At 32.4% G+C, this 6,000-nt stretch overlaps 1 pseudogene; it reads left to right on the top strand.

The window, feature by feature from the left end:
- Nucleotides 1-1,412: 1,412 nt before the first annotated feature.
- LOC120171129 overlaps nucleotides 1,413-6,000 on the top strand; it is a 29,545-nt pseudogene continuing 24,957 nt past the window's right edge.

Genomic DNA, 6,000 nt, shown 5'->3' with positions numbered 1-6,000 from the left:
TGATTGTTAAAAAAATTTAAATTAATATTTGACGTCGAAATATCATTGTTGTTATTATCAACATTCTTTCGATTATCGTAATTCATCATTATAAGATTTCAAAAAAGGATAATTCATCATTATAATCTTATAGTTTTGAGGAGTTATACTTTCGGAGAACTGATCACGCTGTTGAGAGAGGCAATGGGCTGATGACGACGTCGACAACAAAGACATCAAGTATTTCTAACACGCGTAAGAAAAGACTTTATGGTGAACATCACTATGTCTGAAAGCTGCGATATGAACTGAAGCCAATGTTGTGTAAGAGAAAAGCAGGTGAATGAGAGGTTATGTTGGAGTCATTGTTTCTGTTCGCGTTTGCATCCATGAATCAGACTAAAATTGTTGATTGGTCAAGCCTTTTAGCAATGGTGATTTTGAGTAGGTGATTTGATACTACGTTATATATAAAGATTGAACAGATAAAAACTAACAAAAATCCGGGGTTTCATTTTTTCCCCTTTATGTGCAGAGACTGATCTTGTAAAAACTTTCACGGAATGGCCATTTTCAAGAATAATTATGATACGTAGGGCAGGATTTATGGTAGAGGTTGAATTTCTAGAATTGTAGGGATATAAACTTATAAAATTTGAAGGAGATAAAAATAAATCTTTAATAGAAAATATATAAAAAATCAAAAATTTCCCTTCGATCCATCTCTAATGATATATGTATATTATTTTTGTAAGAATGTAACAATTTAAATTGGTATGGTGGTTAAACTAATCTTTTGTCAGAACTTAACATTCATGGATTGGCTAGATGAAAAGAAATACTGTTGTAACACTTGTGGGTTGATTCAATTATAAGTACATGATGTTGTTGATGCAGTAGATCTGGTTTCCTGTATGATGATGTTCATGTACACTTGGGGGTTATTGTTTAGTTTGCATAAAGCAAAAAGCCTAATGGGTGTTAACGTTTTGGATGAATAATGCATGTCGAAATTTCTGCAGATTGCTATTTCTCTCTGCTGAGTGGATAAGCTACATAGTAGTTAAAAATAAGGGTAAATTACACCGGATACTCCTGAACTTTAAATAGTGTATCGTTTATACCACTAAACTTGGTGGCCTTAATATTCGAGCAAAAATGGAATTTCTATGTATTATTGATAAGTTATACTAGTTAACATCCGCGCAATTCAATCTACTGAAGGATATGAGTTCAAAGCATGTTTTGTTCACCATTAATGGAAGTTGATGTGTATCTTAGCTCTTTGTTTCTAGAACTTCAGTTTTGAAATGCATGGCATTTTGCCATAGTTATACATTTGAATTTAACATGTTGATGCTTTTCTGCTTCTGTTTTTGATATTACCGGCCCTATACAGAGAGTATTACTTTTTGGTAGATATTGTCTCAATAATGTCGGAATCTGTATGTTAGTCGCCGGAATCTTGCCTGTTTGGAACCTCGAATCATGCCATGAGTTATGAATTATATATGCATACATTTAATGCCATAATTCCATGTGATAGGGATCAATGGGCAGTTTCATGGACCAATCCTCAACATCACTACAAATTGGAATGTTGTTGTCAATGTCAAGAATGATCTAGATGAGCCAGTTCTACTTACATGCTATGAAGGATTGAACAAAGGAGATAAATATCTAGAAGGGAAAGAATGTGATATTAATCTTAATGTGTTTATTCTAATGTAGGAATGGTCTACAACATAGGAAAAACGCTTGGCAAGAAGGTGTTTCGGGGACTAATTGTCCGATTCCTGCCGGTTGGAACTGGACATATGAGTTTCAGGTAAAAGATTAGATAGGGAGTTTCTTTTACCTCCCTTTCTTGAACTTCTAAAGAGCTGTCGGTGGCTATGGCAGAATCATTGTAATGTCCCAAATATCGAATTAGGGACTTTCTTAAAAGAATTTAAAATTTGAGAATATATTTGATTAATTGATCAAAGATAATTATTTGGGAATAATAGTTTAAACTAAATTGTAGTAATGGATGATTAAAAGGGCATTTTGGTCATTTGAAATAAAATGAATTTAAAATTCATTCTTTATTGTATATCATAGTAAAGAAATAAGGTGAAAAGGGATTTTAGCTAGGTCAACTCTTTTCTTTTTCTTCTTTCACGTGGGAAGCTCTCATCCATAGCTCAAAGGTGAGTTTTCAAATTGTTGGTTTATCCTTTCGTTTTTGATTGGTTATTGAAGCCTTGAGTATGATAGAAGCTTAAGGAAGGTTTAGATGGGATTAAAACTATGAGATAGAAGAAATAATGAAGATTTTAGAAAATGGGTTTTGAAATGATATGTTAATATATGAGTGATTATTGATGTTTATTAGTAGAATTGACTTGTCAAATAGGTAAATGAGAGATTAGAAGCATTGGATGAGTTTAAAAACAAGTTAGAAATTGTGGTGTGATTCTTAGAATCAAAATATCTTGAAGGATACTAGATGTTCTAAGTATCTAAATGAAGGAAAATTAGTATGGATAAGTAGAGAAGAGTTACATAGTATTATTGGGGGTAGACATGAGGAAATTTGACCAAATTTTGGTATGTTTCGGGTTGAAAAATGGAAAATCTGGGTAATGATATCGGTACTGATAGAACAATAATGATACTATAGGCTAAAATGGAATGAATTAGCTTAGTAGTATCGATACTGATTGCATCAGTATCGATAACGAAAGGAAGGTACCGATACCATTCAAAATAGAATGCAAAAATGGTATCGCTACCATAGTAGAGTATTGGTATCATAGTATAGTAGTATCGATATCATGGTAGGGGTATCGATACTGAGGAGCCAAAAATTGTAAGATAGGCTGATATTGTTGTACAAAAGTTAATAATAAGTACTTTTGAGTAAAGTTTAAGTGTAATTGTTAGAAAAAATACTAACAATTGATATTGTACATGGATTTAATGGATATGGAAAAGATCGAAATCAAGCTCTCGAGTAAAACAAAAGGCAAAGGCCAAGTTCCGGAGTAATTAGCTTTGCGTTGTGGATACCAAAGCGAGGCAAGCCAGGTGAGTACATTTAGTAAGTACGTATATGTTACGGTAATCATAGATGTATGATTAATTGCTATATGTATGGTGATTACATAACGGCACTAAGTGTGCAAAAAGCTAAGAAATTCATAATTTGTTTATGAATTTTCTTATAGGCACTTTGTGTGCAAAAAGTTAAGAAATCCATAATTGGTTTATGAATTTCCGTATGGGAACTGAGTGTTAAAAAAGATAAGAAATTCATAATTTGTTTACGAATTTCCATATAAGAACTTTAAGTGCAAAAACTAAGAAATTATATGAATTTCTTTATTGGTATTGTGGGTGCAACCCATGTAAATTATAGTAAGATTGTGGGATTATTGCATTGGCACTATAGGTATAAACCATAGAGTGTATAATGATTTGAAAGAGTTAATTGATATTATTAATAATTATAATAGTAGAAACTGTTCTAAAAAAAAGATTAAAACATCTAACTGTGCATTGACAGAAAGGAGTCAATTATGCCAGTTAGATGAAAGGCTAAGTGCCTTTGAGGCCTAGCTATGCATTTGAAAGAAAAGTGTCAATTATGCTAGTTAGATGAAAGGCTAAGTGCCTTTGATGCCAAGTTTTGCATTTGAGAGAAATATGTCAATTATGCAGTTAGATGAAAGGCTAAGTGCCTTCGAGGCCTAGTTGTGCATTTGAGGCCTAGTTGTGCATTTGAAAGAAAGGTGTCAATTATGTCAGTTAGATGAAAGGCTAAGTGTCTTTGACGCCTAGTTGTGCATTTGACAGAAAGGTGTCAATCATGCAGTTAGATGAAAGGCTTAGTTCCTTTGAGGCCTAGATGTGCATTTGACAGAAAGGTGTTAATTATGCCAGTTAGATGAAATGCTAAGTGACTTTGAGGCCAAGCTGTGCATTTGACAGAAATGTGTCAATTATGTCAGTTAGATAAAAGGCTAAGTGCCTTCGAGGCCTAGCTGTGCATTTGACAGAAATGTGCCAATTATGACAGATAGATGAAATGCTAAGTGCCTTTGAGGTCTAGCTGTGCATTTGACAGAAAGGTGTTCAATTATGCCAGTTAGATGAAAGGTTAAATACCTTTGAGTAAAAGATAAATGGCCTAGCTGTGCATTTGACAAAAAGGTGTCAATCATGCCAGTTAGATGAAAGGTTAAAATGCCTTTGACTAAAAGACTAGATGTATAACAATGTAGAACGTAGTATAAATGGCTTGAAATGAAGACAATGATGAAATTTATAATAGTGTATAAAAGGGCATGAAAGGATGCCATAAATGAAATGTATAATAGTGTATATAAGGCATGAAAGGATGCCATAAATGAAATATATAATAGTGTATAAAAGGCATGAAATGATGTCATAAATGAAATGTATAATAGTGTATAAAAGGCATGCAATGATGTCATAAATGAAATGCATATGGGTGCATTATCGATATGAAATGATGTTATAATTGAAATGCATATGGGTGCATTATTGGCATGAAAGAATGCCATAAATGAAAATGCATAATGGTGCATTATAAGTATGAATGGATGCTCTCAATGAAAATAAATAATAATGACTAAAGTGATGAATGGAAAAACAAAAGTATAAAGAAAGATAGGTATACTAGGCATACTAAAAATAATTAAGATAATTGTAAATGGAATATGGTTTAACCGAGGAGGATTATAGGATCCTTAAAGAATATACGATTTAGTACGAACTAAATAAATTTGACATACTTATGTATACATAAAGATTACTTTACAATATTATGTCTCACTAAGTAAATACTTAACGTGTGTTGCTTCTACACATAGGTAAAAGAAGAGACAAATCAAATACGGAGTGCAGCAGTAGCAACGAATATCATCAATTATGGTTGACTCATCAGTAATTATAGGACAATCTGGCTTGTTTTGGAAAAAATTAGGTGGCATGTAATTAAAGAATGAAAAATGATCTGAACTGTATTTAAGTAGAACCTTTTATCACATTTCAATTAATATTTTTCTTTATATTAAAAATGTTATGTTTTAAGAAAATCTGGAAACAACAATTTTACGGGTTTTTCTAAAGGGGAAATATTTTAAAAGTTGTGTGACAACTGTATTTCGTGTACGGAAAGGTATATGGGATATGGGTGTTACATTTATTGGTATCATAGCTACAGTTTTAGCCGATTCTCGATTGAAATCAAATGTATTTTAATGTAAAAAGGATTACATGCCATTAAGGTTGTCAAAGTTACTGATACGGTGTCAATTAGAGGGCGATTAATGTCACTCCTTATTAACTTGAGTGTTATTCTTATGTATGTCCTAATAGATGTCGGAAACTAAGGACAAATGTAAGAAACTAAATGATATTGAAAAGAAGGTCGAGATCAAAATATACCCAAGAGAATTCGACATGATTTTAGTATCATGCCGTAAAAAGGGTAGAAGTTGCTAGGGATTTTCCTCCATTCTGTGGAAGGAATGCCCCAGTGTTTAACGATGATTCTGCATTTGAGGAATCTATTAAAAAGTTTGAACGGTTTACAAGTGAAGTTAAATCGAATGAGGATCCAGAGGAGATTTCTGAATATAGTGATGATTCCGAGAATTCTTCAGGTAAGCTTAACTAATTGAGAAATATTTAAGTGAAACATTAAATTGTTCAAAGTGTTGTTAATTTGAGTAAGAGGAAAGGAGTAAGCGGTAAATACATTGACCGCTAAAAGCCAATAGAAAGATGAATTATTAGTGGATCAAGTGATTATGAGTTTGTTTAAGAGTAAATTTGGCTAATAGTGTAATTTTTGCATTAACTGCTATGAGGTTATTACTACAAAGTTGTCAAGTCTTCTTATTTAATGATGTGGATAATTAGACTTTCATAGTTGAGAGAGAAAATGTTTCAATTGCTCGAGAATATTTTAAATGGATCTAGAAAGTTACACGGATTGTCTCAAGAAGG

Source organism: Hibiscus syriacus, unplaced genomic scaffold (assembly GCF_006381635.1).
Source record: "Hibiscus syriacus cultivar Baekdansim isolate YM2019G1 unplaced genomic scaffold, ASM638163v2 tig00111812_pilon, whole genome shotgun sequence".
NCBI lineage: Eukaryota > Viridiplantae > Streptophyta > Magnoliopsida > Malvales > Malvaceae > Hibiscus > Hibiscus syriacus.
Note: the sequence above shows the minus strand (reverse complement) of the source record. Positions and strands in the feature narration are given on the sequence as shown.